The sequence below is a fragment of the Aquarana catesbeiana genome, linkage group LG08 (genome assembly GCF_042186555.1).
Source record: "Aquarana catesbeiana isolate 2022-GZ linkage group LG08, ASM4218655v1, whole genome shotgun sequence".
In the NCBI taxonomy this organism is placed as follows: domain Eukaryota; kingdom Metazoa; phylum Chordata; class Amphibia; order Anura; family Ranidae; genus Aquarana; species Aquarana catesbeiana.
In genome coordinates this window covers 93,886,438-93,910,378 of record NC_133331.1, presented here as the reverse complement: position 1 = coordinate 93,910,378, position 23,941 = coordinate 93,886,438, and the positions used below count along the sequence as shown (strand labels likewise).

Genomic DNA, 23,941 nt, shown 5'->3' with positions numbered 1-23,941 from the left:
GACTCCAAGATGGTGAGAAATAAGATTCTCTGGTGTGATGAGACCAAGATAGAACTTTTTGGCCTTAATTCTAAGCGGTATGTGTGGAGAAAACCAGGCACTGCTCATCACCTGTCCAATACAGTCCCAACAGTGAAGCATGGTGGTGGCAGCATAATGCTGTGGGGGCGTTTTTCAGCTGCAGGGACAGGACTACTGGTTGCAATCGAGGGAAAGATGAATGCGGCCAAGTACAAGGATATCCTGGACGAAAACCTTCTCCAGAGTGCTCAGGACCTCAGACTGGGCCGAAGGTTTACCTTCCAACAAGACAATGACCCTAAGCACACAGCTAAAATAACGAAGGAGTGGCTTCACAACAACTCCGTGACTGTTCTTGAATGACCCAGCCAGAGCCCTGACTTAAACCCAATTGAGCATCTCTGGAGAGACCTAAAAATGGCTATCTACCAACGTTTACCATCCAACCTGACAGAACTGGAGAGGATCTGCAAGGAGGAATGGCAGAGGATCCCCAAATCCAGGTGTGAAAAACTTGTTGCATCTTTCCCAAAAAGACTCATGGCTGTATTAGATCAAAAGGGTGCTTCTACTAAATACTGAGCAAAGGGTCTGAATACTTAGGACCATGTGATATTTCAGTTTTTCTTTTTTAATAAATCTGCAAAGATGTCAACAATTCTGTGTTTTTCCTGACAATATGGGGTGCTGTGTGTACATTAATGAGGAAAAAAAAATGAACTTAAATGATTTTAGCAAATGGCTGCAATATAACAAAGAGTGAAAAATTTAAGGGGGTCCGAATACCGAATACTTTCCGTCCCCACTAATATAAAATAATATATCCCTGGATATGCACAGTAAGTTTTAAAATTGTTGAATTTTTTCATAGCTTGAATTACTGTATGTACAGTATTTACATGGATAAAGCCATAGTGCATGTGCCTCCTATGATCTTCTTAGAACAGTGAAAGTTATTGGACAATGCCTGTCTTAAATCAACAGACTCTCTGGAACTCCGACGTAAAAGTAGTACTTTTAGCAGTGTGATTTTATTATAGTTTATATGCCTTATTTATATATATGTGATAGCAGCAGTCGCTCTGGAGTGGTGTCACATGTCCCACACCGAGTCCGACCACCAATCAGTAATCGGGCAATAAAAAGGGAAGGAGAAGCCATAACACTATTTTAATGCATCAGTGTAGCTTTTAATTCATAACCCTCAATTGAGCTTATTGTTCCTTAGGAACTATGAGATACATACCTTGAGAAAAAGAACAGTACTAGAAGTCCTGAGCAATTATTTAGCTTTCCCCTTCAAGTTTCCAGTAGTTCCAGTAGTGTGAAAAAAATAAGGAGCAATAAAAACGGTCCTTTTGCGAGCCCCACCCCCTTCTCCAGACAGGATCCATGAAATGAAAGATGTCTTGTACTGTCCAATTCCCAGGTATAAAAAAAATGTTGCAATGGAACTTCAGAGATGCTGGCCCACCTACTCCCACCTCCCCGACCCTCAATAAATTTTTGGGTCTGCCTACCAAAAAATTGAGTCGGGGTTCCTCAACATACTAGTTTACTAGAAGAAGTTGGAATTTGCATACGAGACGAGCAAACTCTTTAAGATGTTAACAGATATGTATAGCCAAATTTTTGGAAGAAGTAAAAATATCTTCCTGATGGGATACCAGCAAGCAAAAACAAAACATACAGTGAATACAGGGGATTTAGTCATTCTCTATTGGTGGTGATGCCCCCTCAGGGGTTGGACCCATGGCCTTCTGCAATCAAAAGAGTCCTCCAGTTTTGCTGATCAAGTGATGCGGGATGACGATGTTCAACCGACTAAGGACACCTTGTGGTACTGTGAGAAAAGGCTGTTGAAAAAAAGATCACCACAGTCAGAGCTGCCTTTCTGTATTGAAATAAAAACCTAGCCCAGACTTTGGTGAATTTTACTGTGGTGTAGCGTTGTCTACTTCAGTGATTTCTAACTTCCAGGGGCCAAGTATGGTATATGTATAGTTACATTGGTCCAAGCTGAATCAATGTAACTACAGTATGTAAAAGATATCCACACCTGGAAATTATCTTTAAGTGCCAGTTCCCACTGCTGTGATGTCAGACATTGCATGCGATTCCCACCACACTGCTGTGCAACTCGAATGCGATGTCTGTATGGCTGAATTTGCATCGCATTTGGACCAAACTCGTGCAGGACCCTTTTTTTTGGTCCACACCAGAATTGGATCGCATGGGTGTTCACACCTATGCGATCTGATTCCTGTCCGAATTGACAGCACTGCGATATGCAAACTGATCTGGGGACGTCATTAACTTTGTATTGACACACCGAGCCTTAAAAAGGTACAGTACATACAGCCATCTAAAGAAGTGCCTGCAATTTAGTAGCTTTTGTGAAATGACAGATTTACTTTAACCCCACCAAAACAGGTAGTACATCGGGATTGGAGTATGGGTCTGGAGGGCATTGTTCATGAGTAAATCCAAAATTTTAGGTTGCCATGACTGGTCACAGTAGTGTCTATTATGTTATGGCAACCAGTCTTCCATTTCCTGACCAAACATATTAGAACACATTGAGCAGAGGTTACAGGTCAACCACGGAAAGGATGTCCATCATAGCCATAGGTTAGACAAGCCATAGTCGACTGCAACATGCGAAACAAACATCCTCAAGCCAGTACAAGCAGGGATGGGAACTAGGTGCTGAAACAGATATGAAAGTTGTCGAGGAGAAGACAGGGTTTGTTCTTCAAAGTTTGAAAACACCCTTTAGCTTCACTGTGACCCTTTCCACATATTCTTTACCAGAGTATGGTCACAATGATTTATGTCATAAGCACTAGTTGGCATAATTGCTCATCCTTCCCCAATGTTACTCAGTTCTGGGCTCAATTAGGAAAACAATACAAAGAGCAATGAAGTGCCAGGTCCTGTAACCCAAAGCACCCAACCAAAATGTTACTTTTGTTTAGCCTTGAACAATGAAGGACCATATCTGACTGGTTGGCACAGATTACTGCACTGGTAAAGAAGTCCACTTGTGAGCTGCAAAAGGTAAACCTGCCCTGTCATCATCATTAAAGACGACAGATGTGAAGAATGTTGTCAGAAAAGCAAAGATCAATAAGCACTTCTATTTTTACATCAGCTTTACTGAATATTCTATTCGGAAAGCAACTTGATAGGACTTGTGTAGACAAGAAAGAGGATGTGCTTTAGGAATAGTTTTTTTTTTTTTTTTTTGTAAAAATGTAAAATATGCCGTAATACCAGTATACAGATAACAGAGAAAGCAACTTTTACTTCTTTTGTATATGAATTTGTAGTGTATGATGCTTAAATGAGCCGATGCTATGGTGACATCATTCACAGGGAAGATTATCTGCAGCCAGGGGTGTCCACCAGCAAGAATCGGTACATTCTTACCAGCGGTTGTAAATGGTGCTTGAACACACTTTACTAAAGGCAAATCCACTGTGCATTACAAGTGCACTTGGAAGTGCAGTCTCTGTAGATCTGAAATGAGGGGAAGCTCTGCTGATTTCTATCATCCAATCAAAAATGCTGGTTTTTATATTTTCCTTGCATGTCCCCCTCAGATCTACAGCACTTCCAAGTGCACTTGCAGAGCTCAGTGGATTTGCCTTAAGTAAATCAACCCCAAAGTGTGCAAACAGCTGCGGTTGTCAGAACTGTACTCTGTATTAAGTACACCTGAGCAGTTAGACCATCCAAATGACCCTGGACCCTGTTTCTGCAAATTTTTTGACCCACATACAAACTGCTTGCAGCTAATCGGTCAGTTTGTATGCAGCCATAGCACAGAGTGTTGATGCATCCAGAGATGCTGTTTAGGCTCCTCTGAATGCAGCAGACTATCCATTGTTGTCAATGTAGCCTTGGGGGTGTTGGACACAAATCCATCTTCATGTATGAAACCGTGTTATATTACAAGCACCATTTTTTTTTCTTTTTCTGAATGAAGAGTGCAGAATAATTATGGTGTAATGCAGTGCTTGACAAATCTAATCACCAGGTTGCAATGAAGACTAGATAAAGTCATCTACTGACTGGGAAATCCTGGCCATAAACCATGTTGAGCGTCCTTCAAACTTATCTCTAGCCAAACTCTCAACTTGCGCTCTTTTCTACTCCAATGAACTGTGGGTTGGATAGAAACGAACCAACTAAAAAAAAAAAAAAAAAAAAAAAAGTGAGCTCAGCTAGAGATGAGTCTGGAGGACACTTGAGTTCTTCTCTATCATGCAGGGGTTGGGCCTTGTTCACACGGATGTATCTATGTTCTCATCCATGTGTCTTCACATGGGATGCACAGATGTCCCATTTAACCGGGTATCACCATTCATGTCAACTGAGATGCAGTAAACTCATGGAAACAGTCAGTGGTTCCAATTTTACAACCATGCAGGTGTATGTCCCCGAAGACAGTATGACTCTGACCGATTCAGCAGGAATTGGAAGAAAATTTAGTCATTAATTTTGCAGCCCTATATTTTCACTAATGATGTGTCTAATGCCCCGTACACACGATTGGACTTTCCGACAACAAAACCGTGGATTTTTGTTCGAAGGATGTTGGCTCCAACTTGTCTTGCATACACACGGTCACACAAATGTTGGCCAACAATTACGAACGTAGTGACGTACAGGACATACGTGATGTCTCCATTAGGAACGCTAGTTTAATCTCCGGCTCGTACTTGATTCCGAGCATGCGTGGACTTTTTTCCTGATGGACTTGTGTACACACGATCGGAAAGTCCGACAAAACATTTGTTGGCGGAGAAATTGAGAACCTGCTAGCCAACATTTGTTGGCGGAAAGTCCGACAACAAATGTTTGATGGAGCATACACACGGTCGGACTTTCTGCCAACAAGCTCACATCCAACATTTGTTGTCGGAAAATCCGATCGTGTGTACGAGGCATAACTGTCATCTATTACAAATATGTGATACCTCGCTGAAAGGGTTAAGCAATTACTGCCTTAGGATATAACTACTTTGTTGGATGTACTGAAAAAAAAAAAAAAAAACGGAGCAAGTACAATAGGACAAACTGACACTTCAGGCTGAACGTCTATCATAACAAGTTCCTCCAGTCTAATGTAGAGTACAAGAGGGGGTTGGATGGGGACAAACTGTCCAGCACTTAACATGCAAAGTAGGAAATTAATGCAACATTAAAGCTTTCTAACGACTAAACAGAGACCAAAGATGAAAACAAAAGCACAGCCCTGTACTAGAGAACACAAACATCCTCCCTCCAGTCTGCAAGTTACCCATCACAGAGCTTACTGTTAGTAAACAAAGATAACACTGCATTAGTCATCTGTTCTGTTCTTGCAGCATTACATTCAAAATGTTATATAAAGCCTCGTACACACAGCTAGTTTTTTTTTTTTTCCCTCATTCGACCCAGAGGGCTGAATATAAAAAAAAAAAAAAAAACCTAAGGAGGTCGCTGTAATAACTAAGTGATGTTAGTACAGCAATCTCCCTGCTGAGCTACTGCGTTCTGACATGGGGACTGCGCCCCCCCCCCCCCCCCCCACCACCACCACCACCACCACCAGCCAGCGCTGATCAGATGTCAATTGGCTGCAGGTTTTCCAGCATGCCCGTTCAACATTAGGCTGGCTTCTGTCGGACGGGCTACTGTACACACGGGCCGAATGTCGTCCTGTTTCTGTTGGCGGCCTGTGTGAACCAGCCTTAAGAGGGAAGATTACACTGTATGCAGAGTAGTAGTAAAAACTTGCATGGAGTTCAAAAAAATGATTGAAAAAGTAGAATTCCAGGTAAAGTCTAACTAGGCCAAAAAAAAAAAAATTGCTCTCCCTCCCAATACCCATCCTAAAGCTGGCTATAGATGGATCAAAATTTGGCCTGTTTAGTAGGGACTGGCTGATTTTTGATTCATCTACGACCATTCCTGTTTGTGAGAAGTCAATCCAATGACAAACTTCTTACTAAGTGGTGTAGGGAAAAAGGTTTGTTCGATCAGTGTAGTCTGACAGAAGAGGAGTCCTGCCGTCAAAGTACAATGGCAACGCAAGAAGAAATCCTGTATTCTTCTTGCTTGTGTGGATGGGGGAATCTGTTCAGTCCTTTTTCAAATCAGTCTGTAGGCCGATTAAAAAAAAAAAAAAAAAAAAAAAAAAAACACAAACACACACAGTGGCTTATATATGATCAGTGCAACTAACCTGTGTAAGAAAGATGCATATACTTACCTATTTTCAGGCTGCTCTGTTTTGGTCACATGATCTCGTCTGTATCTCTGGCACTATAGTCCAATCATAGTAGTGAAGGAACCTTTTCAATGTCGCTGTGACCAAGTCGCATAGACCAGAATGGGTTCCACTGAAATCAATGTGCTGCAACTTGTCATGCAACTTTATGTGTTCAAAGTTGCATGACAAGTCGCACAAGTGTAAACGGAGCCTTAACCTCATTTAACAGAACAAGCTGTAAAGCAAAAGTAGCAGTTGGGTTGAGTCAATCCATTTAACAGTGACAGGGTGGAATATAGTGAGGGGAAAAGTATTTGATCCCCTATCAATCAGCAAGAGTTCGAGCTCACAGGTGTCTTCTCTACAGGTAACAAGCTGAGATTAGGAGCACTCTCTAAGGCCTTGTTCACACCCTATGCATTTTTTAGTGCATTTTCAGTTTTCCAGAAACACTACAGTCCATTTAATAGTATCCTATGGTTCACATTTGTGCATTTTATGGAAAGGGCCAGGGACTTTTCTGGTCTTTGGTTCCATAGACTTCAATGGATAAAAAACTTGTATTGAAAAACGCAAAATGCACCTGCAATATGCAAACTGCAACCTGCATAGGTGTGAATCAGGCCTGAGGCTGGGTTCACACTGGTGCGACACGACAGCCGTCCTACTTTGGATCCGACTTTGCCCTGCGACATGAAGCCGGCATGTGTCCGACTTTCAATGAACGGGGATCCGACTTGGATCCCCGCCAATGCCGGCACTGTGTTTGGTATGAATCTTTAGGGGGGAACTCCGCGCCAAATTTTAAATAAAAAACCGGCATGGGTTCCCCCTCCAGAGGCATACCAGGCCCTTGGGTCTGGTATGGACCTTGAGGGGAACCCCCTACGCCGAAAAAACGGCGTGGGGGGGGTCGCCCCCAATCCATACCAGACCCTTATCCGAACACGCAGCCCGGCCGGACAGGAATGGGGGTGGGGACGAGCGAGCGCCCCCCCCCCTCCTGAACCGTACCAGGCCGCATGCCCTCAACATGGGGGGTGGTGCCTTGGGGGAGGGGGCGCGCTGCGGCCCCCCCCACCCCAAAGCACCTTGTCCCCATGTTGATGAGGACAAGGGCCTCTTCCCGACAACCCTGGCCGTTGGTTGTCGGGGTCTGCGGGCGGGTGGCTTATCGGAATCCGGGAGCCCCCTTTAATAAGGGAGCCCCCAGATCCCGGCCCCCCACCCTATGTGAATGAGTATGGGGTACAGCGTACCCCTACCCATTCACCTAGGAAAAAAGTGTCAATTTAAAAAAAAAACACTACACAGATTTTTAAAGCATTTTATTAGACAGCTCCGGGGGTCTTCTTCCGACTTCGGGGGTCTCTCCGGTTCTTCTCCACGCTCTCCGGATCTTCTGCCAGGCTCCTCCGCTCTCTTCTGCTCTTTTGCCGCTCTTTTGCTAAAGCGGAGGAGCCTGGTCTTCTGCCTTCTGCCTTCTGCCTTCTGCCCTCTTCTCCTGATGTTGACACGACGCTCTCTGGGGCTAGAATGCTCTCTGTGCGCTCTGCTCTGACTTATATAGGCGGTGACCCCGCCCCCTTATGCCGTCACAGTCCCTGGGCATGCTGGGACTGTGACGTTTTAGGGGGCGTGGTCATCACCCGATGACCACGCCCCCTTATGCCGTCACAGTCCCAGCATGCCCAGGGACTGTGACGGCATAAGGGGGCGGGGTCACCGCCTATATAAGTCAGAGCAGAGTGCACAGAGAGCATTCTAGCCCCAGAGAGCGTCGTGTCAACATCAGGAGAAGAGGGCAGAAGGCAGAAGGCAGAAGGCAGAAGATTGAAGACCAGGCTCCTCCGCTTTAGCAAAAGAGCGGCAAAAGAGCAGAAGAGAGCGGAGGAGCCTGGCAGAAGATCCGGAGAGCGTGGAGAAGAACCGGAGAGACCCCCGAAGTCGGAAGAAGACCCCCGGAGCTGTCTAATAAAATGCTTTAAAAATCTGTGTAGTGTTTTTTTTTTAAATTGACACTTTTTTCCTAGGTGAATGGGTAGGGGTACGCTGTACCCCATACTCATTCACATAGGGTGGGGGGCCGGGATCTGGGGGCTCCCTTATTAAAGGGGGCTCCCGGATTCCGATAAGCCACCCGCCCGCAGACCCCGACAACCAACGGCCAGGGTTGTCGGGAAGAGGCCCTTGTCCTCATCAACATGGGGACAAGGTGCTTTGGGGTGGGGGGCCGCAGCGCGCCCCCTCCCCCAAAGCACCAACCCCCCATGTTGAGGGCATGCGGCCTGGTACGGCTCAGGAGGGGGGGGGGCGCTCGCTCGTCCCCACCCCCATTCCTGTCCGGCCGGGCTGCGTGCTCGGATAAGGGTCTGGTATGGATTGGGGGGGACCCCCACGCCGTTTTTATCGGCGTAGGGGGTTCCCCTCAAGGTCCATACCAGACCCAAGGGCCTGGTATGCTCTTGGAGGGGGAACCCATGCCGGTTTTTTATTTAAAATTTGGCGCGGAGTTCCCCCTCAAGAACATCTGAGCACAAGTCGCGTGCCAAAGTCGGATCATGCAAGACGGCAATCCGACTTTGATCCGACTTCAATGATAGTCAATAGGCTGAAGTAGGATCAAAGTCGGACCAAAGTAGTACAGGGAGCATTTCTAAAGTCGGAACGACTTGTGTCGGACCAGTTAGGACGGCTCCCATAGGGAAACATTAAATTTCACACGTCATGCGACATGAGCTCCCAATGTCGGAGCGTTTGTCGGACCAGTGTGAACCCAGCCTGAAGGGGAATTCTCCTAATCTCAGCTTGTTACCAGTATAAAAGACACCTGTCCACAGAAGCAGATTCCAATCTCTCCTCCATGACCAAGACCAAAGAGCTGTCAAAAGATGTCAGGGACAAGATTGTAGACCTACACAAGGCTGGAATGGGCTACAAGCCCATCGCAAAGCAGTTTGGTGAGAGGGTGACAACAGTTGGTGTGATTATTTGCAAATGAAAGAAATACAAAAATAACTGTCAATATTCCTCGGTCTGGGGCTCCTTGCAAGATCTCACCTCGTGGAGTTTCAATGATCATGAGAAGGGTGAGGAATCAGCCCAGATATACACGGGAGAATCTTGTCAATGATCTCAAGGCAGCTGGGACCATAGTCACCAAGAAAACAATTGGTAACACACTATCCCGTGAAGGACTGAAATCCTCCAGTGCCCGCAAGGTCCCCCCTGCTCAAGAAAGCACATGTACAGGCCCAAATAAAGTTTGCTAATGAACATCTGAATGATTCAGAGGAGAACTGGGTGAAAGTGTTGTGGTCAAATGAGACCAAAATCGAGCTCTTTGGCATCAAGTCAACTCGCTGTGTTTGGATGAGTAATGCTGCCTATGACCCCAAGAACACCATCCCCACCGTCAAACATGGAGGTGTGAACATTATGCTTTGGGGGTGTTCTTCTGCTAAGGGGACAGCGCAACTTCACCGCATCAAAAGGGACGAAGGCCATGTACTGTCTAATCTTGGGTGAAAACCTCCTTCCCTCAGCCAGGGTATTGAAAATGGGTCATGGATGTGTATCCCAGCATGACAATGACCCAAAACACATGGCCAAGGCAACAAACGAGTGGCTCGTGAAGAAGCACATTAAGGTCCTGGAGTGGCCTAGCCAGTCTCCAGACCTTAATCCCATAGAAAATATGTGAAGGGAGCTGAAGGTTCGAGTTACCAAACGTCAGCCTAGAAACCTTAATGACTTGGAGAGGATCTGCAAAGAGGAGTGGGACAAAATCCCTCCTGAGATGTGTGCAAACCTGGTGGCCAACTACAGAAACATCTGACCTCTGATTGTTAAACAAAGGTTTTGCCACCAAGTACTAAGTCATGTTTTGTGAAAGGATGAAATACTTATTTCACTCATTAAAATGTAAATCAATTTATAACTTTTTTGAAATGCGTTTCTGGATATTTTTGTTATTCTATCTCTCACCGTTAAAATAAACCTACCAATAAAACTATAGACTGATCATTTGTCAGTGGGCAAACGTACAAAATCGTACAGAGGATCAAATACTTTTTTCCTTCACTGTATACAATGATTAGATTTTCTTAATCTAAAACCTTTATTAAAAATGGGAAGAATGTTCCCTTTAATTGCTTAAGGCTGGGTTCACACTATAACACACAGCGGCTCACAGCAGGAGTCCGGTCCGTCTCCATTCAGTTTCAGCCGAATTTGTGGCTAAATTCTGACCTGAAAACGGACAAAAAGGCACACAGGGCTCCTGTGCAAATTGCACCGGAGCCACTACGGAGATGAACCAGTCACAATCTGCTGCTATGCGAATTGGATGCAGAGAAATCAACATCCAATTCGCATAGGTGTGCTTAAAAGGTTTGACCCGGACCCGTTCAGCTTTAGGTTAGTCAAGTCCATCTAAAGCTCCTAGTACTTCCCCACTACCCTCTCCTCTGCTGTCCAAATCCAGAGAGGAGACACCCTGATGGTAACCACACACACATTGATAAATGATCGATACCTTTTCCAATAGATCTCACCTGATAATAAATTGATCTATAGTCACAAACCCAAACTGATTGATGCGCCATAATCAGGGAAGTAGATTAGGATTGATAGTTGGAAGATACAATCGTGGATTATCAATAACATCTCTGTTTCCATCATGCAATCTCATATTCCAATTGGTAAAATTAGGATCAGAATCACACCCAAAAGCACCTCGGTTATGCTGATCAATGCAAAACAATTGATCATGTTTGCACTGGCTGATCAACTCAGTTTAATCAACCTGATCAAAAATATATCAAATCAGAAGGGAAGTTGTGACCATTTGACTATTTGCTGACTCAATTAGTTTAATTGGCTAAAAAAAAAAATCAAAGTGAGTATGGCCACCATAAGACATGAAGTGCGTTACTGGCCAAATTAAGAGGCGAAAAAAAAAAATCAAAAAAGAAAACAAACAAATGCAGCCACCAGACTGTAAGCTGCAATATTTTACATTTTTGTTTTGGAGCTCATTACTGTTTTAGGCTGGATTCACGCTATTGTGGTTTCGTCGCATCCAATTCGCATGTCAGATTGTGACTGGCTCTCAATGGAGCCAGTTCACACATCCCCGTGGTGACTGTAGAGCAAAATTGCACAGGAGTCCTGTGCATCGTCTGGACCGTTTCAGGTCAGAATTCAGCCAAAAATTTGCACAAAAAAAAAAAAAAAAAAAAAATGGAACCTGAAATGGTGAACAGGGACGTCCCGGACCCATGCTGTGAGCCGCTCCATACTGCAGTGTGATCCCACCCTTAAAGAGACTCCTCTGATGGGGTTGAAACCCTTTTCAGGATTTTTTGTTTTGTACCACCTTTGTCCTATTGGTGAGAATATTTTCTCATCAGGAACAGGAAGAAGAAATCTCTCCAAAATAAAGGCACAACCAGACAGGTTACAGTAAGGTGGGCTAAAAAGGAATCAAAAAGCCCCAATATAAATGTAAGAAGCCCAGTAGAGCAGGAACTGGTGAATTTTAGTAGGGGAGTACCCCTGTCTGCTCATTAGACTAGCTTCTGTTGAATGGCCCTGCTGGAAAACCAGCATTCAATCGGCGCTTGCAGCCAGTGGCTACTGCACTGATCCGCGTGTTCTGAAGGGAGGGAGTCCCCACATCTCTTCTAAAGGGCTGCATTTTTTTGTGCTTTGCAGGAAAGTATGCAATTTTGTGTGCGTTCCTGCAACACACACACACACACACACACACACACGTGTGAACGTAGCCTTGCATCTATCACAGATGCAAAAGATTAGAAGTTTATTACTCATTTTAGGATAGTGGGTGAAGTGAGGCAAATCATTGCTTTGTGTGTAAGTTATACGTTTTCTAGATATTGTTTTGCGTACAACTAGCTAAATGCATTTACATCACACATGATTTATCAAACATTTTAGGAGGAAAAAAAAATATAATGAGACTCATCTAGAAAAACATGAACAGCCACAATCTCAGAGAAACGATGAAGAATAACTCATCCTCGTACCAGTGACCAGACACACACTTCAACTGTGTCATGATCATAAATGTGCCATAAATGTGCCTGTCCCTGGCAATCCAGAGGTTAAAGAGCATGAACTTCACATTACAGCCACATTGTTTAGGATGTCATTAAACATGTCACCATCACCTATTCATATGACACATCTTCTTCATTATCCTAACTTATCCCGTACATAGAACGCTGCCCTATATATTGCAGGGATGTACCACATGCAATTTGTTCTTCTAAGTAAGACATACTCTTTCAATAAACCAATGGGAGAATATTTCCACCTGTCAAATGTGACATCACAGTGTATCTCCTAAAACATTCCAACTTTATTAGAAGACATACAGTATGAATGTACACTACAGTGTCCTCCCTCTGCCATGAGAACAATCCTAAGGCCCTGTTCACACCTGGGCATAGCAGACAAGCGATTTTTCTGCCAACATGCAAAAGAATCCACAAACACGCTTGTAGTGCCATTCATTTTTAATAGCACCCCAAACACCAGGTAGGAGTCACGTGTTTTGTTGCGCAATTTCCATACAACAAAATGCAAAAATGCCCAGCTCAGTGCCAAAATTTGGTACATGAGCTTATTTAGGGCCAATTCACACTATAGAAATGCAGTCAGGGTGTGTTCTAGATGCTTTTTTGCATGCGCATTTTTGACGCATTTTTGGTACAGTCCAGTGCATTTTTCCGCCTCTTTTCTTACCTTTAAATAAGGATATGTGTGTTCTAGTGCATTTTAGGGCAGTTCACACCACATGCAGTCCAGTGCGTTTTTGTTCTGCATCAAAAATACATGGGAAGTAGGTTATATGGTATATGGAGTTCACACCAGTGCAGTCAGCTCCAGAAAAAAAAAAAAAAAAGAAGGAAGGAGGAGTAGAACATGCTGCATTTTTCCTGCACTGGAACGCAGTACAGTCCAGTGCTGCATCAAAAACGCACTGGACCCTAGTATAGTGGGAAAAAATAAATAAAAAAATACATCTGGAATGCATCCAGAAATGTATATAAAAAAAAAAAAAAAAAAAAAAAAAAAATCACCAAAAATCACCGGAACGCATTAAAAATGCGCATGCAGAAACTCATCCGGAACAGATCTGAAATGCGTTTTTGTGGTGTGAACCGGCCCTTACAGCATTCCAGTGCAGGAAAAATGCAGCATGCTAAGCCCAGTTTACACCACATGCAGTCCAGCGTGTTTTTGTTTTGCATCAAAAAACGCATGGAAAAGTAGGTTATATGTTTTCCAATGGAATAGTTCATACCAGTGCAGTCAGTTCCAGAAGAAAAAAAAAAAAAAAGATAAAGTAAAACATTCTGCATTTTTCCTGTACTGGAACGCAGTAAAAGGCATAAAAAATGCACTGGAACACATCAAAAACGCACTTGACCCTAGTATAGTGGGGAAAAGAAAAAAAGCACCTGGAATGCATCTGGAAACGCACCAAAAAGCATTGAAAACGTGCATGCAGAAACGCATTTGGAATGTGTCTTTGTGGGGTGAACCAGCCCTTCCACTTTTTTTCCTGGAACTGCAAGCACTGGTGTGAACTATGCCATTAAAAACCATACAACCTGCTTTCCATGCGTTTATGATGCAGAAAAAAAAAAAAAAACAGTCTGGACTGCATGTGGTGTGAACTGGCCCTTAGCGTGTTTTTGGAGTGAAGTGAGGCCCATTCATATGAATGATGCTGCTCCAAAAATGTGCTTTGAAAATGCACAAAAAGATGCGCTAAAAACACGACACTGTTGATACTACTGGACATCTTAGGCTCGGTTCACAGCTATGCGTTTTTTGCAGAAAAACACTACAGTCTGTCCCTGTACTGTGGATTCTTATGGGACACGTTCTCATATATGCTTTTTTCAGCCACTGCGTTTTCAGAAAGGGTCAGGGACTTTTCACAAAAAACACAAAATGGTGCTTTTTTTGGTTCAATAAATTTCAAAGGAGAAACTGCAGAAAAGCATGTAGTGCATTTTTCCTGCGATTTGCATTTTTTAATCTGCCCAACGAACTGTCAGAAATATAATTATATATATTTTGTGTTTTTTGTAAAAAGTCCCTGACCCTTTCTGAAAACGCAGAATATTATATATAATTGCGGTTAAAAAAAAAAACACGTGCAAAAACACAAAATGCACAGCAGAATGCATAGATGTGAATCGAGCCTTAAAGCAGAATTGATGCAATGTATTTTCTGTAATAAAATTCTCAGCATTCCCCAACATGTAAACTGAGAGGAGTAGCTCCGCTTACAGTGGCTGGCCCGATCCCGTATACCCTCATCCCGTGCCACCAATGAAGATGACCGAACACAAGAAGATGCTGGCGTTGAAGAGGGACCGGGACCGCTTTTATTTTAAGCCCATAACACACATTATAATCTGACTGTGATTGCAATCCTCTTTATGGTGGTCATACACGCTTCAATAAATGATCGATTTCTTACGATAGGAAAAACTGATCTTTAGACGACAACCCATTAGATCGATATGCTGCACACAGGAAGTGGATTTTGATTGATAGTTAAGATACAATCCCAAGTTACAATCGTATGTTATCAATCGCTTCGCTGTTTTCACCATGTCATCTCATCATCGAATCAATCACAATAGGATCGTATTCATGAACAAAGTATCTCAGTGATGCTCAAAGCCAAAAAATTGATCATTGACTGCCCTGGCCAATCGACTCAGTTGATTGAATCGGATCAAAATTACCGTAAGTCTAAAATCGTCCGGAATGGAAGTTATGGCTTTTAATTGTTTGCAGATTAGTTAGTTTTGATTAAAATCGCGAAAATCAAAGCATGGATGGCCACTAATCGATCTAGCAACATCTATATAGAGCAAGGGCCTGCATAAATGGATACAAATTGATTGGATAGTTTAGGCAGGTTGTTAGATTACATCGTTTTTGGTAAATCTAAAGCTGATTGTACAATCAACCTATAATGTGTATGGTGATCATTGGAAATTGTTACTACTGGATTGATGCTAATTGATACTACAGTATAAATGATGGTGTATACTGATACTATAATTGATTATAAACACACGCTGATACTATACTAGATTATACTAATTGATACTTCTACTATAATTGATTATGTATACTAATACTATAATAAATGATACTATTTGATACTACTAGACAAATTAATTGGTTAAAGGAAGTAAACATTCACCTGCTGTGTAGTTGAACTGGCTGCTAAATATCAATATGGAGACCACCAGGGCTAGTGCCAGGGAAATAGGGGCATGGCACAACCACCGTAAATAAAGATATAGGGGAAAAGGCCCCCCAAAAGCACGGCACAACCAAACTGTGTTTCATGTGCTAGAACAGATGTATAGAGAATCCTGAGAGCAGGTCTGGTAGCACGTTGGCCACCCCACCCACACAAGGCCCACTGAGCTCAAAGTGTGAAGTGGCCAATTACGTGATAAACTGTTGGCACTATCCTGTATAACAGGGTGGATAAAAATCATGATAGAAAAATCACCCCCCATGTCTTATCTACTTGATGGGCATCATACAAAACAGGAAATACCAGAAAAATCATCCCACTTCTTGTCAATTTGACAGGTATCAAGCAGAACAGGAAATGATTCCAAAAATCACCCCCTTCCTATTTGATGGGCATCTAACAGAACAGGAAGTTATAGAAGCTCAACCCACATCTTGTCTATTTGATGAATGTCAGGCAGGACAGGAAGTAAGGCAAAATCCCCCCTCCATGTACTTTTGACAAGTTTTAACATAGAACACTTAAGTCTTGTTGACAGGTGTCAAGGAACCCTGCTCATTGTTTCCTATAGTACTGTCATTAGAAGCATAGAGAACTATTTGCTGTATACTGTATATGGAAATGACGCTGGTGTGAATGAGCCCTAAAAGCTGACAGAAGTTCTTTTGTTCTCCACAAAAACAAAGTTTTAGCTGGTGCAAGATTTCAAGGCATGGAGGAAGCATTACCCCTTCACCCCTCGGGCTCTCACAGACACAGCATTATACTAGTAAAGAAGAATTTTCCATCGGTCACACCAAATGCTTTCCTTATGGAAATGTAAAGGAACTAGATAAACAAAAGAGGTGGAGAAATCAGGGGAGGGAAATAAACAGGAACACGCACTGGTCGCACACAAGGAGCATTTGTTTGGCAGACATAAAATGATCAAAAATCCATTCTCAGCACAAAAGAAATATTTTGCTCTTAATGAACGGCTGTAAATTAAGCGTAGATCTCTCCTGCGCTGAGTCTGCCATGAATTACAGTCATTTGTGCAAACTCAGCAATCCTGACCGCAGAAACTCCACTACAAGGCAGACGTGACCCCGACTACAGCAAAACCTACTAAATTACAAACTCCCCATCCTTCCCACTCCCACAGCAAGCGTTCTGGTGTGTCACCCAAAACATGCAAATGAAAAGCGGTCTGATCAATTTCAAGTCTCTGATCTTACATGTAATTCAATTATACATAATTATAGTTTTTCTAACAAGTTTATGTCTAGAATTATTGTACTGAATGTACTAGGGCTGACTTAGAACAATGGGGATGCTGCAAGGAACAGCCAATCAGGCTATAGCTACCATCCTGCAACTTACAGCGGCACATTGGTACCTGGATTGTGATTGGCCTCTGCAGGCTACAGTGCCAATACAAACTTTCAGTTTGTTTTGGAAGCCAGTTCTTAAAAGTATATTTATTTTATGTTGCAGATAACAAGTATTTGGCAGCAATATTAGAATGCAGTTTGCAATAATCAGGGTTTTCTAAAAAAAAAAAAAAAAAAAAAAAAAAAAAAAAAAAAATGAAGAAAAAAAAAAATTGTTCACACAAAATTCTCACAATTTACTTATTCACATCAGAATTTTGTCTAATGTCTGCTGAGTTGTGTAAAGGCCCGTACACACTATATAAAAATCAGATGGAAAAATTTGTATGACAACCTGTCTGCGGATTTTCAGATCGTTAGTACGGTGCTTTCGACAGCTGATTTCGCTTTTTCGGCAGACAAAAGCTGGATGTGCAGACTATAAAGTTTTTGTCGGATGTGTACTCAACGTCCAATTGAAGCAGGGCTAAAGAATAAGTTCACCTTTGGGAACCTGTTACATGTTCCCAATGCTGCATCTGCTCCCCCCCCCCCCCTTGTGACAGCGGTATGGGGAGAAGTTCCCTGTATTAACTGTTACTTTTCGAAAAGAGTGTGGTTGTGCAGGGCTTTGTGAATGTGAGTGGGGATCTGTGAATGAATGGACTACAACTACCGACAGCCTTTGCGGATGTCATCTTGTACTTCTCAATGAACTACCATGGCGCTGTTGAGTGCTGTAGTAGTTCACCAAGTCTTCCTGTCAGTGTGAAACTGTCTAGCCATACAATGAACAGGCAGACAGCTCACACTGACATTGTGCAGGAGACCTGCATGGCATCAGCCATCTGCTCATCACTGATGCAATGCTTTCCAGGCTTCTAAATTTAAAAAAAAAAAAAAAAAAAAAAGGGTGTACTTTTTTTTTTTTTTTACCTGGGAAAAAAAAAAAAAAAAAATGGGCATAAGTAAACTTATCCTTTAAAGCTCCATTCACACTTGTGCGATTTGTTATGCGGCTTTGGACATTAACATCGCATGACAAGTTGCAGCCCATTCTTTTTAAATGGTGCCTGTTCAAATCGGTGCAACTTAGGCTGGGCTCACACTGATGCGAATTGGATGCGGGAAATTCACATGACAGGAGACTGTGACCGGATCTCAAAGGAGCCGAATCATACATCTCCGTGGCGGTCGCAGAGCGGATTGCACAGGTGTCCTATGTATCTTTGGCTACGTTTCAGGTCTGAACTCAGGCAAAAATTTGGGCCCAGTTGGTCCCTGAAACAGAGAACGGGGACGCACCTGACCCCTACTGTGAGGTGCGTTCGCACACAGTGTGAACCCAGCCTCAAAGTCGCAGTGACTTTGAAAAGGTACCCACACTACTTTGCTGTGACTTTTAATGCAACTTGGATCCATTGAGTCGCTCCGAATGTTGCTCCAAAGTCAAACTGGAAACCGTGCGATTTTGGAGTCGTGATAGTTTAAATGGAGCCTGCCGGTTCACACAGTGGCAACACGACTTGCAGGCCGACTCACCGAGGCGACCTGCACGCAACTTCAGTGGCGACTTGCAAAACGACTTCTGTATAGAAGTCAATGCAAGTCGCCTGAAGTCGCCCCAAAAATAGTACAGGAACCTTTTTCTAAGTCGGAGCGACTTGCGTCGCTCCTATTAGAACGGTTCCGTAGTACAGAACGGGATGCGACTTGTCAGGCAAGTCGCCCCTGTGTGAACCGGGGCTCATTGTCAAAGTTTAATTGAACAAGCTGAAGTTAGAAGCTGATCAGTTACAATGCACAGCTGCACCAGTTTTAATAAATCTCCCACATTGAAAACAACTGTTTTCTATGTGCTTTGTTCACTTTGTTGTGCTGCTGTGTGTAATATAATAATATACACATATACACACACACACACATAGCATGCATGTCTGCATTTTTACGCAACAAAAATGTGCATCACATATGAAGACAATCATAATAAAAAAAAAAAACATTCAAAAAAAGTTAGAATTTGGACCCTTGATGTGGCCTGTATAGAAAAAACAACCGCACATAAAACATAATTTGACATGTAGTAAAATTCTGCGTTTTCTCTTTGTTTTTCCGCTATGCACACCACATACAGTGACCTGCGTTTTTGCCCCACACCAAACCTACGCAAGGGTTCAAAACACAATGCTGTATAGACATGCGTTGCGGTAAAACACAGCATGTCTGCATTTTAATGCAACGCAAATAATCGCAGCCCAGCTGAAAGTCAAGAAAAAAAATAAAGTGTTGTTAGCAGTCTGATCCTTCCAGTGACCTGTTGATTCACATCGGATGACAACACGCAAAGAAATGCAACGCAGCGCGCATGCACATCAAGATGCATGCGTTTTTGATGCGTTGCCGATAGTTTTTTTTTGGTGTAAAAGGTCCCTGAGGTTGGGAAAATATTAGAGAAAGAAGTGAAGTATAGTTAGCTGGGGGGTGAGTACAGAAAGGAGTACAACCAACCGATCTAGAGAAGAGGGATTGTATTTTATTACCTAGACTAGAGCAAGTTATAGGGCAGCTGCTGCAGAACCTCTTGGCTGAGCCAGCAGCAGCAGGGGAGTGCTGGCTCTCCTATTCTGCTGACCTCTGCACTTGTACCATGTTATTGCCCCGGCTGCTTCTCATGTGCAGCTCATTAGAAAGTCAGACTGCTGTGGGAAATGTGGCGAGGAGGAAGAAATCAAACACTTACATAGGAGGAGGAGGTCACTTCCCAGCGTGGAGGCTCCGATAATCCGCACAGTTCCCGGACACTGACCCCAGGAGCTCACACTCCACAACGATCTCCTCTGCCTGTGCTCCTGCTGCAGGGACAAGCATAGCTCACACCCCCCTGTCTCCTCCCCACTGGCCGAGCCGCGGGACACGCCCTCTCCCGGGGAGTCATTCGCTGATTACCCAGTGGAGGGGCCCCGCCAGGGTCTGAGCGACCGGCGACTGCATGGGGGCCGTCCATGGGAGTGACGTCAACAAAACTCCAATAGGGGAAGAAGCATGAACACCACTAATAGGGCATTACTAGGGGCACTTTAACCCTATTAGAAGGGGCACTTTTTTTTTTTTTTTATTATTATTATTATTTTATTGAAGAGATATTAACTACTTTCCACCCAGGCCAATTCTGACATTTCTCTCATATATGTAAAAATCATTTGTTTGCTAGAAAATTATTTAGAACTCCAAACATTATATATATATATATATATATATATATATATATTCAATTTTACACAGAGCGTTGCATATACATTGTACATTCACATCAGTCCCTACCTAAGGAGCTTACATATCTATCTATCTATCTATCTATCTATCTATCTATCTATCTATCTATCTATCTATCTAATTTATTTTTCTTTATTTTTTTTAGCAAAGACCCTAGAAAATAAAATGATGGTCATTGCAATTTGTTATGTCACACGGTATTTGCACAGCAATTTTTCAAAACGCAATTTTTGAAAAAATACACTTTAACTAATTTTAATGCGAAAAACAATATATAACCCAATTTTTTGGTAATATATAAAAGATGATGTTACACTGAGTATATAGATACTTAATATGTCACGCTTTAAAATTGTGCACACTCACACACGAACATTCTCGTACGACGTGATGTCACGTGTTGTAGTGTATTTGTATTGTATTTTCAGATGACAACTGTACTGATTAAATGGAGATTTACGATCTGGCATTGTACAAGAAACATTTTCGTGCATGTCCAATAAAATAATATCGGATGAACTGTCGCGATCGGCTCTCGAAAGCTCTGTACTAACGATCCAATTATCGTACGATCGCGTTGAAAGCTGTATTTTTCATCCGATTTTCAGATCGTGTGTACAGCCATTAGTCTGCTCAGGCTATGCTTTAAAATTGTTACAAGTTTAGAGAGGAGGTCTAGTGCTAGAATTATTGCTCTCGCTCTAAGACCCCTTTGACACTAAAAACAGCACCTGTAAAGCTCCTCTCAAGCGCCTCCTAAGCCACCCCAGTGTGAAAGCTCGAGTGCTTTCACAATGGGGTGGTGCGCTTGCATGACAGAAAAAAAAGTCCTGCAAGCAGCATCTTTGGGGCGGTGCGGAAGTGGTGTTTACACCGCTCCCAGACCGCCCCTGCTCACTGAAATGAATGGGCAGCGCTGCCGAAGCGACTGCAAAGCGATTCAGCAGCGCCGCAACACAGCTGCTATTAACCCTTTCCTCAGCCACTAGCGGGGGTTAAAAGCGCCCCGCTAGTGGCCAAAAAGTGCCTATAACAGCTGTAAAGCGTCACTAAAACTAGCGGTGCTTTACCGCTAACGCCAGCACCGCCCCAATGTGAAAGGGGTCTAACACCTCACATGTCTGGTGCGGACGTCATTTACATATGCGGGCGCAACCTACGTATATGTGTTCGCTTCTGCGTGCGGGCACGAGGGGGTGGGGGTGCTTTAAAAAAAAAAGAGAAATTCACATTTCTTTTATTTTTACACTGTCCCTTTAATATTTTTTTTGTATCACTTTTATTACTATTACAAGGAATGTAAACATCCTTGAGGAATAAGGCATGACAGGTCCTCTTTATGGAGAGATCTGGGGGTCAATAAGACCCCAGATATCTACTCTACCCTGGAAAGCATGAGATAAACAAAAAAACATTGATCTCTGCTTTCCGGGGAAGAAAAAAATGTCAGTTTTTACATCTGCCAGAGCCGGAAGTGACGTAATGATGTCAATTCTGGCCTCCCAGGGTCATAGAGATTGCCGGGGACCATGTAGGCCTTGGGCAGCTCTATGGTAATCCGGCACTGCCGCCAGTGTTCCACCAGATATGGCGACCCGTCAGATTTTGTAACGGAAGTGACGTTCCATCCCTGCCATCTTGCTACACCCCACGGTCCTCCACAGTAACGATACACCGAGAAGGGAGCAAGCGGACATCTTGTTACACCCACCAGAGTTTTGCATTTCACAGTTCGTTTTAACAGGGAACTGAGCTTATAAGGTGAAATACAGTATATAGAAATCAGACAAACTGTTTAGATGTTGAATTTTAAAAGCAGCGGCAAACCTGCTGATTTCACAGGTTTGCTAATGTGATAGAACGCCGCTACTTTTATAATTCAACATGTAAGCAGTCCCATGGATTTCCAAATACTGTATTTCACCCTATAAGCTCCTTTTCCTGTTAAAAATAACTGTGAAATGCAAAACTCCGGGGGTGTAACAAGATGTCCGCTTGTCCCCTTCTCAGTGTATCGTTACTGTGGAGGAGTGCGGGGTGTAGCAAGATGGCAGTGATGGAACGTCACTTCCATTACCAATTCTGAACAATCCAGCAGCTAAATAGCCGCTAGGATGGCTTTTACAAGCCATCCTAAATAGCTCGCTGGCTGAAAACAAAGATATCTGAATGATGCCTGTAGCTGCAGGCATCATCCAGATATCATCACTTTAACCTAAGGATGTCATATGACGTCCTACGGGCAGGAAGTTGTTAACCCAAAGCCAAAAATGTAATTTATTGCAGCTTAGTTTACTGATCATTAGTCGTTTTGTTTTTTTTAGACTTTATTTTCCCCCTCTATACCTGGTAAACCGGCCAGTAACACTCTGGATGAAGGAGCACAGAGGCACCTTTGAACAACAGCATTGTCAGTCTGGGGGAGGGGAGTGTTAGATGGACTAGCAGATTGAATAGTCAGTTTTTCAGGCGGACCTGATCAGATGGTCCATTTACCCCTATGGGCCGGTGGGTGTAAACAGACTTGTGTCCTTTTTTTACCCACCTACCTCTGGGTCCAATTGGGTCTGCTAAAAAAAAAAGGGGGATCCATCCAATACTGTTATGCGATATGGTTGCCACCTCATCCCTTTAAACCCAAACACATATTAATTACACAGGTTCTGTGGCTGATTAAGGTGGTAATTAAACTCACTTGGTGTCTTATCTGCATTTAATTAGCCTCAGAATCTGTGTAATTAATATGTGTTCGGGTTTAACCCTTTCATGACTAAGCCTATTTTTGAAATGTGGTGTTTACAAGTTAAAATCCGTATTTTTTGCTAGAAAATTACTTAGAGTTCCCAAACATTATATATATATTTTTAGCAGAGAATCTAGAGAATGAAATGGAGATTGTTGCAATATTGTTACGGTATTTGTGCAGCGGTGTTTTAAACGCAAATTTTTGGAAAAGGGACACTTTCATGAATTTTAAAAAATCCAAACAGTAAAGTTACCCCAATTTTTTTATATAATGTGAAAGATGATATTACGCCGAGTAAATAGATACCAAACATGTCACCCTTTATAATTGCACGCACTCGTGGAATGGCGACAAACTACGATACCTATGAATTTCCATAGGCGACGCTTTAAATTTTTTTTACGGTTACCAGGTTTGAGTAACAGAGGAGGTCTAGGGCTTTTATTATTGCTCTCGCTCTGACGATCGCGGCGATATCTCACATGTGTGATTTGAACACCGTTTACATATGCGGGCGTGACTTCCGTATGCGTTTTCTTTGCTGCGCGGGCTCGCGGGGACGGGGGCCCCGATCCCTCCTTTGCACTTCACAGTATTCAGATCGCCGAAAACGGCGATTCTGAACACTGTATATTTTTTTAAAACCGGCCTCATTGGCAGCCGAGTAAACGGGAAGTGACGTCATGACATCGCTTCCGTGTTTACATTGAGAAGGCTGGAACGAAGCCGCCCACAGCTTCGTTCCAGCCTGCCCCCAGCCGCCGAAGGCGGCCGATTGGACACCGGGCTTCCCGATCGCACGGGAGGCCCGGTATGAGCGGCGGAAGGCGGCAGGAGGGGGGGTGTCCCCTCCCGCTCCTCCGGTATAACAGCCGAGCAGCTTTTAGCTGCATCGATTGTTATACTCGGGTAGCCGATCACCGGCTCTAAACAACGGTACCGGGATGATGCCTGCAGCTGCA

General features: G+C 43.3%; 1 protein-coding gene across 1 annotated transcript in view; it reads right to left on the bottom strand.

Moving 5' to 3' along the window:
• LZTS2 (leucine zipper tumor suppressor 2) overlaps positions 1 to 19,764 on the bottom strand; it is a 247,932-nt gene extending 228,168 nt beyond the window's left edge. The window contains exon 1 of the mRNA XM_073596164.1: positions 19,701 to 19,764. The gene's annotated coding sequence lies outside the window, so the exon portion shown is untranslated. The remainder of the gene's footprint in view (positions 1 to 19,700) is intronic.
• Positions 19,765 to 23,941: the final 4,177 nt, after the last annotated feature.